This window comes from Cyanistes caeruleus, chromosome 21 (genome assembly GCF_971803275.1).
Source record: "Cyanistes caeruleus chromosome 21, bCyaCae1.hap1.1, whole genome shotgun sequence".
In the NCBI taxonomy this organism is placed as follows: Eukaryota; Metazoa; Chordata; class Aves; order Passeriformes; family Paridae; genus Cyanistes; species Cyanistes caeruleus.
The window spans coordinates 8200601-8212861 of NC_141721.1; the positions used below are offsets into that span (position 1 = coordinate 8200601).

Below are 12261 nucleotides of genomic sequence, written 5' to 3' on the forward strand. Positions count from 1 at the left end.
GCTTTTTGGTTGTTTGTTTGCTTTTTTGTTTCTTTTCCCCTTCTTTTCCCCATTCTTCACATATTTTTTTTAGAGAAGGAACAGTATTGATAGCACCCATCCAATTGTTGGCCCCCTGCAGTTATCCCTTGTGTGAAGAGCACCTTACCTCAGTGCTTTCCAAGAGAAGTGTAATCACTTCGGGCTGTTTTGCACTGCTAATTGTTTTTCTATTTTTATGCAAATGTGAAAATCCTCATTTGATCCTTCTAGAAAATACTATTTTTACAACCAAGTGCTTTTATTTGGGTTTCAGGCAGGAAGTGCTGCTCTGAGAAGGTTGGAGAACATCACAAAAGAAAAAGGGGGAGATTCAGGATTTGCTACAGATCTTCAGGACCTCGTGGCAAAACGAGATGGGGAAAGAGATGATGACAGGTAGGGAATGTGAGAAGTGGCTCAGGATTGTCCCTGTTGAGGCAGGTGAAATAACCCAGCTCTGTAATGCCTCAGCCAGCTGCAAAGCTGCCCAGAAAATTCATCTTTTCATAATATTTTTACTTACAGCTCTTCCCCAAGTCCCCATGGGATGTCTTTAATGGGGTGCATGGGATTTTTTTTCTTTCTAGTTTGTAGAAGAAAAACATCAGAGGAAGCACGGGGAAACAACCCTCCCTTTTTTCTGGTGGGCAAGTAAGTGCCAGTTTTTGTTCACCTCTATTTCTGTGTAAATGGGGTTGTTAGAAAGAGAGACTGTGCCTGGGGTATGCAGAGCCTCACCTGTCTCACAGACAAAACCCATCACGCCTGACAGCACGAATTCAATGATTTCACCGCCTTTCCAGGCAGAGAGGAAAGCACAGAAATGAGAGAAAGAGAAATGCACACTGTCCAGGTGGAAAGTGTTTTCCCAGCACTGTGATTATTCCTGGGAACTGAGAGCAGCTCAGTCTCTGTGGCAGGGCTGCTCTAGAGGCAGGAACTTTTCCAGCTGCTCACCCTCCCCTCCCTGGGTGCTGCTGTTTCTGTACAGTTACAGATTTTAAGATAAGGTGCTTTTGTTTCCCAGTTGTGTCTGGGTCACTGTTTGGAACTGATATGACAGGCCTAAGGCTAGCAGAGAAATTTGTTACAAGTTCCCATTTCGGGAATGTGTCGCCAGTCAAATAGCCTATTTACTCTCTCGGGGATCTATTTTTAAAAGTTATTAGCAGATTACTGGTTTTCTATCAACCTCAGGCACCAATCTCCCAAAGATACTATTGTACTTTAATAAGGTGCATTTGATAATCCTCAGATAAAGGCATTTGGAGTGAGGGAGAGGAGAGGGAGAAACTCTTGCACCTCAAGTAAGGGACACACAGGCCAGAAAAGGGTTAAATACACTCATGTTTCTAAATGGCTGAACTACTGTATGTTGTAGTTTTCAACTGCAAATCATCTTTAATAGCAGACATCACGGGATGGCTCATTACATTAAGCTATTTTTCATGCTATCTCCTGTAATATCCTTTAATCCAATGCGTTTCAAATCACCTCAGGCTAAAATAAGAGACATAGCGATGTAATAGCCTAGTGTATTAGTGGGTTAATTGCCCTGTTGTACTCTCTAGTAGATATCTCTGGAATGAGTTCTATATTAATTGTAAATTGCTTAATACATTTAACTCCTTGAGCAGCTTGGTGCTCTGCTCTGTCTTTGATGAACAAGAAAACTTTTTAGTTGGGAATAGTTGGGATTTTTGGTGGTGGAGCCCGCAGGGTGCCCGGCCCTTCCCCACGAGCTCCGAGCACTCACATCATCCTCTGGCGCTTGGGGAGAGTCTAAAAGGCTAAAAGGAAATTATTGCTTTTTGTTCCTGGCAGGTGCCAAGTTCTGCAGCCTGCAGAGCCACAACCCCTGGCTCAGAGGAGCTCAGAGGCAGCTCCCTGAGCCCAGGACCTGCCCAGGACCCCGGGCTGGCACTGCAAGACATTGTGCCGTGGCCATCCCTGAACTGGACAATCAGAGGAGGGGAAGAAAAAGGGGAAGGTTTAAATAATGCATAAGATTTTGTCTTGCCAGTGCCGTGGCCAGAAAGGGAAGATGGATGAAGTGCTGAGCAGCTCTGCCAGAGGACGCAGCAGTGGGTCACTGACACATACAGCTCACAAAGTATCGCCCATAACGTGCAGCAGCTAGTTTTCTAAAATTACTTCTGCAGCACCAGGCAGATGTGTCTGCAGATTTGCAGTCACTTTTCTGAAGATTGGAACATAAGTGTCACTACCAGAGGGTAATGTCACTAATTTCTTTGGATTGCTCCCAGTGTACATCAGGGGGTTGCAAAAGGAACAGGCACGGTGGAGGTTGGAGAGGGTTGGATCATTTTCAGGTGAGCCGTTCTTTATTCATTTCTTTTGGGACATTCTGCATTCTAAAACTCCTGGCAAAAAAATGTTAGTGGCAATTTAAAGGAAAGGCATGGAGCAGGAATGCTGAAAAGCTTTTTGCTTTGAAACTTTAGAAGAAAATCTTCTCTGAATTGCCACCTTAAAGCCAGCAGGATGGCAGCAGTGGGGGAAAGGGCCTGAGGGTCAGTGTCTGAATTTAACCTGTGTGAGCCAAAGTCCCATCCACCTGCTCTGGCCTGTGCAGCTCAGCCTGTTCCAGCACAGCATGGCCATGGAGCAGCACCTTGGCTGTGTTAGGGATCCCTCTCTTTACACCTGACATCAGTTACGTTTTATATATTAAATATAATAACACAAAGATGCCATACAGGACACCTTCTGTAAAACTTTAAATGTAATCCCAGATTCTGGTGCTTCTGATGGAGCAGCTCCTTGCAGCTGAAGGGTTTCACAGAAGAGCTGCTTTGCTTCAGGTTTGTAACAGGGGGCTCAGACAGGTCTTTCCCATCCCTGACCTCCCGGAGCTTCACATGGAGAGTTTGGGATAAAAGAAATATCATCCCTCTGTTTTAAAACCTCAGGTATTTGGGAGAGAATGTGCATGAGAATTTCATAACTTGTGAAGGAAAATCCCTGTGAAAACAGGGAGACAGTTGGGCTTGGAAGGGAAGACACAAAGTGCTTAGACTGCTGGAAAAAAATCCATCAAGTAATTCTCTACCTATAAAATAGGTGGTAATGCAGCCTGAGCTTAATTTTGATGGCACACTGTACTTCATAACAGTGACAACACCTTAAAAATGTAATGAAAGGGCCTGATTTATTGCTGAAATAATCCATTTAGCACTCCAATAAATAAAAGGAAAAAATACAACCGATGTTTCGTCAGAAGGAGGGAAAAAAGAGAGAAAAATTGCAGTGTGTAGCAGTTTTCTGGAAATGCATCCGGAGTTTTGGGGTTGATTATTTTCCTGAAGACAAATATAAATTCCCAGTTAGATTTTAAGATTTAGAGCTGATGTCCACTCTGCATTCTCATGTACTTTAAGAGCAGCAGCCCTGTGACATGGGGACCGTGTTTGACTGACAAGGGGGAGGAGAAGGGGAGGAGAAAACACTGAAAACCCACTAACTTCCTGCCTTACAAATATTTGATTTTGAATATGCTCTGGTAGCCATTAGGAGGTGCAAAGCAAACATATTTTCCCCTCATGCCAAGTTTGTTTTAATAACATGAGGTTACTTCTGCAAATGTCAGCTCCACCCTCCTTTCTCCGTTTCACTTGGCCCACAGTGGAGCCTGGCGGGTTTTACACTCCCTCTACATCACTTCTATTAATCTGTTTAATCTGCTCCAGGGCCTGGCAGTGGCAATGACAGGAAAAGCAATAAAATGCTGCCGTGGCAGATGTCTGTATTGAGGTGTCCTGAGTGCTGTGCTGGGGAGCAGAGCTGCTGCTGCTTCTCCAGAGGTGAGGAAAACTTCCCAAGGCAGAAACAGTCACTCAGCAGTGGACAGGGGGTTCTGGACTCTGACAACAAAGGTTTTAAGGCCATGAATGCTTCAGGGTGACCTAATTGTGACTTTTCAGCACCTGAAGGAGCTGACAAAAAAGATGGAGAGAGACTTTGCAAGAGGCTGGAGTGACAGAACAAGAGGGAATGGCTTCCCTCTGATGGAGGTTTAGACTGGGTATCAGGGAAAAGTTCTGTTCCCATCTCCCAGCCCACACTCAGTGCTCACATCAGCCAGGGCTGCCCAGGGTTTCAGCCACCACTAAACGGAATGGGAAAGAGCATGGATGAACAAGATGAGGGGAGAAAAATCACTAAAATGCAGCCACGCTGCCCATTTGGGGATATCTTACTTTGAGGCCTCGGAGCAGCCTTCCCTGGCGTCTCCATCCCTTGTGGCCTCGTGTCAGGCAGGAGGCTCAGGAATGGCCCCAAGTGCTGGTGTCCCACAGCGCCCTGGCCAGCCCTAATTGGCCTGTTTGTTTTGCAATAAGTGATTCCTGCCTGTCTTGGGGTGGATTGTTTTTCACACCATTAAATGAAGTTCTGCTGTATTGATCCCTGTTTTTCCAATTTGAAGCCTGAAAAGTGATGAAGACATTTTCTTGTTTTCTCATGTACTTTTCCCTCAGTTCATTTAGGTGACCTGTCTTTAGTTCCTTGCTCTGCTCGCTGTAATTGCTTCTTCAGAGTAATGTTACACGGTGAGCGTGGCACTGCAGCCGGGGGATGGCTTTATGGGAGTGATAAGGACAGCGGAACAGAACAGCATTTGACTCTGATAAGGGCAGGAGAACAGCACAGCCTTGCAGAAACAGATAAAGGATGTGACTTAGGCAAACAGAAGCCATGCAAAATGCAAGGAGGAGCCCAGCCCAGCTCTGCAAGGCTGGCAAAGCAGGAGCTGTGCACAATGGTGATGATATTGTGCTCACTGAAAAGCAGGGCTTGAGGAACAGCCCCCTAAAAAGGGCACTGGGTGTGAAAACCGACCCTAAAGAACCACCTGAGGACTCCTGCTAAGGGGTGTGACTATGTAAAACAGACTAATACACACGCATCGGTAAGTGGGGGTGGCTCATGAATATGATGATGATGAATAATCAGGGTGTGTGATTAAAACGCTGTTACCTGGAGCGCTCGGCTGGAGGAAGGGATCTCTGAGAGCTCAGCACAATGGCTGCTTCATAATACTCACAAATGTCAGAAATTTTCTACCTGGATGATTCTGGTAGTGGGTTGAAGCCATCCTGCAATATTTACTGGGGAAGCTCTGTCACAAATGGCACCTCAATAGCAGCACCTCCTGCTGAAACCTCGGTAGAACAGAGCAGAGGGTGAGAGCAGGAGCCCCAGACAGCTTTGTCTCTTCAGGGTGCTCAGTATCTTGCTCAAGAGATGGAAACATCGTGGAACATTGTCTTTGGACACATATTGTCACTCATGTCTTCTTTTCCTTTGTGAAGGATCTCAGTGCTCCAATGTTTGCATTAGATTTTTGTTTGGCATTAATGGGAGGGGTGGGTTTTTCTAGAAGAGGTCAATGGAGTGTGTGCTGAACTCAGGTTTAATTAAAGAGGGAGCAGTGGTTGCTCCAACTCAGCCCCACTTGCAATTATTTAATGTGTGGGGTCTAAATGGAGCCCATGCACTCCGAGATGTTTTCCAGTGGCTCTGGTAAGCTCCAGGCTTGTGGAATTTATTAATGAAAACCAGAAGTGCAGCGAAGCCTGGGAAAACCACAAGAGTTTGGGATTGCTCCCTGTTCCCACCCAGCCAAGCAGAGTCGGGGATGCTCCAGGTGGAGGAGGGAAGGCAGGAGCACTTGGCTGGCTCACTTCAGTGTGTGGGCAGGGACTGAATTCACAGTTTGAGTGGTGAAGTGTCTCACAGCAGCATCCTGGGTACCTCTGCACTCCCCACGCTGCCTCCCCACGTGTCTGGATCAAGAGGGTAAAGCACTAGACATAGTAAACAGCAAAAAATACACAAACAAGGAGGGTTCAATAATTTCCTGTCTTTTCCTCTCCAAATCCTTGGAAAAAACCTAAAAAATCAGGTGGTAATTTTCAGAAATGTTCAAATCTGCTCATTGCCTAATAGATTGGAAAGGATTTAGGGTTTTAAATTTTTTTTTTCTTATTGTAAACTACCTTATGACAATTGGTGATAAAAGAGCTGAGCCTTTCAAAAATCCATTTTAATAAAACACCGTATGACCTCATAGATATGCATAGGATTTAGAAATAACATGGATTTTAATGAAGGTACTTGAAAGGTATGGTGCCATATTGCAATTTTATGGAAGATCTTAGATTAATGAAATTAAACGTGAACTGCATTGTTTAGATGATGAACTTAAGGTCATATCTGCAGCATTTGAAAGAGAAACCTTGAGTGGAGGGTGTAGAATCATTGATTTAGACCCTGGTAGACAGCTGAATAGCAAGCACTGAAGCATGAAGGTAAATTCCCATATTTCATTGTTAGAAGGTTAGCTGGTGGCTGCCAGCTTTTCAGTGATAATCACCAACCAATTCCACCCTGTTTCAAAAAAGACTTTGCCTTTGTGTGCTAAGACACTTTTAAAAACCATTACTGTTCAAAGCAGGGGCACACTGTTTAAAGGGAAGCTATTTCTGCAAAATGCAGGATGGCAATGAGTTGATGCTGTCCTTGGATAGTGATGCTATTAAGTTCATTAGGATCATCATCCATTTAAAATGCTTATAAGGAGAATTGCCACTGTTTTGCTGGAGACACCAGAGGTACCTCCTCCTGCAACCCCCAGTGATGTGTCATCAGTAATTAGCTCTCTTGCTTCCTTTAATTTTTGGGAAGACGAGGGCCCTTTCAGGTTTAAGTCCTGTCTCCATCCTCAGACACACGCAGGGAATAAATGCACGAACATGCACATGTCTTAAACTAATAGACGTGAATTTGTACAACAGGAAAATTGCAAGGGACGAAATCCTCAGGCCTTAGGAATAAGTGATAATAGAATGATACTGCCAATTACTGCTGGAGAACAGTGTTGTCACAGGGAACAGCTCCTGGAGATGGAAGGATGAGGGGTGGAGAAAAGATTCTCTTTCGACAGTTTGCTGTTAAAGGGAATTTGTCAGGGATGTTAGAATTAGATCTAAGTGGGCCAGATCCTCAGATGACATAAATCAGCCTGTAGACTTCAAACCCCAATCTGGCCACGTGCTCCTCTTTGTTCTTTTTCCAGTCTTTATTATCTGCATCCTCACCCTGCCTGGGTGCTGTTCAAGCCCCATTCTCTTCGTGCTGTCCCAGCCCTACTGATGAGGAATATTGTAATATTTACAGGGAGCATTTATCTCCTGGAGTGGCCTGCTGGGGTGCAGGGCTCTAGCTGGGGACCAGAGAGAGCAAATCTGAAAAAGATGCTCTCAGGTGGGAACTGAGACTACTGTGTCTAATGTACTTCCTTGTATGTTCTCTTCCAGCCTGAATTTTTGGCCAGCTAAGCTAAACTCTGCCACATGGTAAAACTGTGTGAAAGCTGCCAGTAAGGAAATTAAGCAAGAAATAGTGTTGGATAATGGCTGTAAATGCATTATGATCGCTCTTTTCATTAGAAACTTCCTTGTTTTCTCCCTGGTGTATACCACAAACAGCTTGCACATGATTTATCTGTGTGTGCTTGGGAAGGAGAGGCAAAGGGAATAAAGTCTTTGCCATGAGATGTTTTAAAAGGCAGTTGGGACACTCAGAGACATGATGCTTATTAAAATAAATGGAAGCTTTGTGTCTAAATCCCCTGGTCGTCCTTGGAAGCCTTGTCCCTAATGTTTATCTTGCAGTAGTGTCCAAAAGGGGATTGCACATCCCATTTCCAGGGTGTATGTCAGCAACTGGGCAGCAAAAAGGGGATCCCACAGGGGCCAGGCCCAGCTCATGCCATGGTGTAAAGCTTGGAAATGGGGCAGAGCACTTTCTGGGAAACTCTCTATAGAAAACAAAGTCCAGGTTCCACAGAAGATAAGGGAATGTGGTTCCCCTCTCCCATTTCCAGAGGTTTCTGCCCTGTGCAGCTCTTGGGGCTGGACAGACTCACCCTGCTGTGACCAGTTCTGCAGAGCTGATTTGCTGAGCTTTTAATGCATTCAGAACTTCTCACCCTGTTGTAAATCTTCACACAAATATTTTTTAATTTCTAAAAGAAAAAACTATTGGCATTGTCCACTTTGGAAATGCTGGCCCATTAACTCTAAACAGGGAAGTTAGGGCATGTTAAATATCAATTGATTATAAAACTCATATTAATTGACGTTCAGCAGCCCCACTAATGGAGAGGAGCTCATTACATAGCAGTTAACCCTCAACGCATATATATTAAATAATCAATTAGTATTTATTTAACATACAATAACCTCCGTGTTAGTGTTAAATTAAAAGCCTCTTTACTGAGGCCTTGCAGAAAGCCCTGCACTGTGCTAACCTGGAGCCAGGAATTTGCATTAAGTGCTTCAATCTTTGTTACCTCTGGTGCCCCCAGGATGATTTTAAGATGTTAAGTGAAAGAGTGAAGGGGGTCTGCTTGTGGTGGTCACTTGGCCCTGCTGGGGAGGGGTCAGTGCCAAAAAGTTGGTGAGTTGCTGCCCATGTGGTCACAAGGAGATGCAGAGACCTGGCAGGTGATGGGTCAGAGGAAAACAGAGGGATTTGTACTCCAGTAAAAGACCTTTGAAGTAGAAGAAAAGTATTTTCAAATGGAAAAAGAAAGGAAAATGAGCAGAGAGACAGGCAGACAGCAAGACAAGATAAAAGCAAAGAAGTGGCATGGTTGGGTAATAGAAACAGGGCAAACTGGGGAACTCTGAAAAGGAATAGTTGAACTAAATTGCCCAAAATGAGTCTCTCCTGTGTTATGTCCTGAGCTGCCATTTATATCTGTGTGGTGTATGGAATATTAGCAGGTGGATTCACTCCCATCTCTGTCTGGCCTGAGGTGTGACAAGGAGGGGGATAGAAGGGAGCTCTGCTGTTTTCCTGGAGCCTGGGTGAGTTTTATATTGGGGTCTAATAGGCCCAGACCCTATTTGGAGCTGAATTACATCACACACCTATGCAATAATCTCTTTTCTGGCGGGGGGAAGCTGGGAAATCAAGCAGCTCCTCCAAAAGTCAATTCTGGTACTCAAAATGGAGCCAGCTCAAGAAATTGTCATTGATCCACTTCTGAACTTGGAGCAAATTTCCATAAAAATAATCAGTTCCTCTCAGCTGCAGAAGCGTTAATGCCATGTGTTTCACCGGGTGGGATGGGCAGGCTGGGAGAACAGGAGCTGAGCAGTGATTTGGGTTCGTTTTCCTTCTCTTCCCTGAACCAGCTCTGAACTGGGAGTTACAGGGTGAGGGGGATGGGAGACTTGGCTGCTCTCTTTGAAACTTCTTGGCAAAAGGGAGTAGAAGACAGCAAGTTGTTTGGTCCATCCTTAGTAGGGCTTTAAAAAGCTTGATTAATTTAGGCTCCTGGGAATGCAGCTTGGCTGAAAACCCCTTGGAAACTCGGAAAAGCTCTGACAGTGGGGCAGCCAGGTCCAGGTTGGAGCAGGCAATGACAGCTCCATCTCAGAGGTGTGAAGAAGAGCAGGGACCCTGCGGAGCAGCCCTGATGGGATGGGGGGGTTTCAGACATATGTGAAAGGGGGTGGGTGCCCCCCTTCCCTCGCTGACCCCTCCAGAAGGAGAATCCTGTGGCAAAGGGAGATGAGGAGATCTGAGGCTGACAGAGATGGGGCAGGAACAGGTAAATAACCACGGATTTGAAACATCAGCAGGCAGTTTAATGAAGGGATAAGCAAAATAAAACTGGAGATGAGTACCAATACCATCTGAAGGGTAATAACGAAGCTGATGGAAAAATTGCTTTAACCATTTTGGATCTCAGGGAAGACCCAAATGTAATTTTACTGAGAAAATGTAATCACATTTCAGGCTTTTCAGCCCTGCCAAGGAGTGTAAGGCACGCACACATCAATGCTTGCTCTTCCTGAAGCTCGGGAGGATTTTGCTGTTGGCTGCTCACTGTGGTAGAGAGAGACCTTGGAGGTCTTTTCCCTCCAAGGACAGCGCCAGCTGTTTGAGCAAGTGATGGTCACCTGTATTCACAGGTATATGATGTATTTCTAGCACTTGCAATAAATTACTTCTTTTTCTCCTTACAGCTTCTGGAAACATTCCCAGTGGCTGGACTATTCATCAGGGCTGCTACATCGCTGCTGCTGCAAAGAGGGAAGTACCTTTTTCTCTTCCTCTTTATTAGCATGTGCCATGGTGTGAGGCACAGCACCGGGGAGGGAACCCCACCGTGAGCGGCACTGGGTAAACACAGCCGAGGTGACAGTGACAGTCCTCATCACAGAGTGTTAGCAATTCAAACAGCCACGTCAGTCAAGGAATTGGAGAGAAGGGAAAGCAAAAGGGAGAATGTGACGGTTTGCAAACACTCCGCCGCACGATTCTGTCGCAGGTGTGTTCATCCTGGAAGTGCCTTGGAGGAAATGCAAATGGAATTTGTGTTGGATGAGTCTGTGTGCAAGTGAGGACTGCTGGAGCTTTCTTGGGTGTGCAGAAATTTCTTCCTCTTGTAAATTGAGATAATCAAAGGGCTTTTGGAAAATTTCAGGAAATTATTCAGGGTAGGGCAGTCTTTACTAATCTATTAAAAATAAGCAGAAGAAAGCAGTAAAACAGAAGCAGTGAAGCAAAAACAAACCCCAAAACTCCACCAAGCAAAACCTGATTATTTTCCACAGTAAAATTTTGGGGTGTTTGAAATGTATTGACATTTCCTAAAATCACCAATTTAATCCCTCCACACTGTGGTGGAAATATCAAACCTAAGAAATTTAGGAAATTAGGCTGAAGGTTTTCTATTACCCTGAAATTTTGCCTTAGAGAAATGATAACACAGATGGAATTTCCTTGGGAAATAATTGAGTAAAGGATGCTGAGGAATTATTTTAGTTAAACTGACTGCAATGCTAAAAATGAATCCTGGAGTGGGACAGTAAAGAAACTCATACTGGAATATTAATTCTGCTTCCAATCATCCAAGGAGTTCAGTCACCGAAGTCAGGAGTGAATTCAGTCTGTCTGGTTTCCAGAGGCTTTAGGGAGGCCTTGCCAATACTATTCTTTCCTGCTGGATTTGTCTGCAGCTCTTCAAAGTTATTAGTGGAAATAATTTCCTCTCTGAAGAAGCAGCCGCCTCTGTCCTGCTGGTCTGTCTCTGCTGTGGATTGCTCCCTCACACATCACATCTCCCCTGAGTCCCGGGGGGCAGCTGTGCCTGCAGGGTGTTGTTCACCCCTTTACCCAATTATCCAGGCACAGAATACCCATCCCAAGCTAATCAGGAAGGACAATCTTCTCTGGGTGAAAACACTCTCTGAGGACTCACCTCTGCCGTGGCGCCTTCAGGGAATGAAACCACTAATTATAGGAGAGGAGTATTTGCATTATATACATGATGTTAAGAGCAGCATTATCTACACGATGTTAAAAGCAGAAAGGGAGATCCTGTGGCTGAGAGCCCATCCCATGGCTTTGCTGTGCTCTTTCTGTGTGGGACTCTCCTCTTTGAAAATCCTAATCTAAACACGAGTGTGCAGAACTTTATCGAGTGTAAGAATAAATAATTTCTATCTGCAAGGAATAATTCCTGTCTGTAAGGAATAGGTAATTCATCTCTGTACCCCACTACAAATCCTCAGCCTGCAGGCACCAGGACAGAGTAAAATGATGCTTTGAGCTGTATCACCTCTATGATTTCTTGTCCTCCATCTCCATGGAGGGGTGGCTGGCAGTGCATGGCCCTGCTGACTTCAGCTCTCCAGAAGTTCCAGAGCTGCCTCACAGCACTTAACTGTGCATAAACATAACATAAACAGAACGTAACATAAACTGTGCAGCCCAAGGAAGATGTTGCCTGTTTTCTGAAGGACAGGGTAAAATCCCCCCACGTATGTCCTCTATCTATTGCCTCTCTGGGCAGGGAAAACAGAAATGCCTTTCCCACCATTTTATTTATTGGTTTTCCTCTGTTTCCTGGGAAAATCCCTTTTTTTAGTACTTCTGTGTGTGTGTGTGAGCCTGTGTGGGGTAGGCGTGTGTGTGTGTGTTTAGGAGGTTAAAAAAAATTTCTTGCTGTCAGCAAGTGATGTTACAAACCTGCTCTGACAAGGCTGGTTGTATATTTACAGTTGGTGAGAGCGAAGGCTTCATCAATCTTCACGCTTTGAAAGGGACAGACCCGCTCCCATGAGCACCTGCTCCGGGAGAACAGCTGAACTGTGACTTTCCAGGGAGCTGGCTGTAAATTTTAGCCATTCCCCCTGC

At 45.0% G+C, this 12261-nt stretch overlaps 1 long non-coding RNA gene across 2 annotated transcripts in view; it reads left to right on the forward strand.

The window, feature by feature from the left end:
* Positions 1-4696: 4696 nt before the first annotated feature.
* The window catches only part of LOC111937861 (uncharacterized), a 28573-nt gene continuing 21008 nt past the window's right edge, over positions 4697-12261 (forward strand). The window contains exons 1-2 of one of the 2 annotated variants that reach the window (XR_015278447.1): positions 4697-4951; positions 10086-10390. This is a non-coding gene — a long non-coding RNA (uncharacterized LOC111937861). The remainder of the gene's footprint in view (positions 4952-10085; positions 10391-12261) is intronic. The other variant, XR_015278446.1, reaches the window with a different exon arrangement.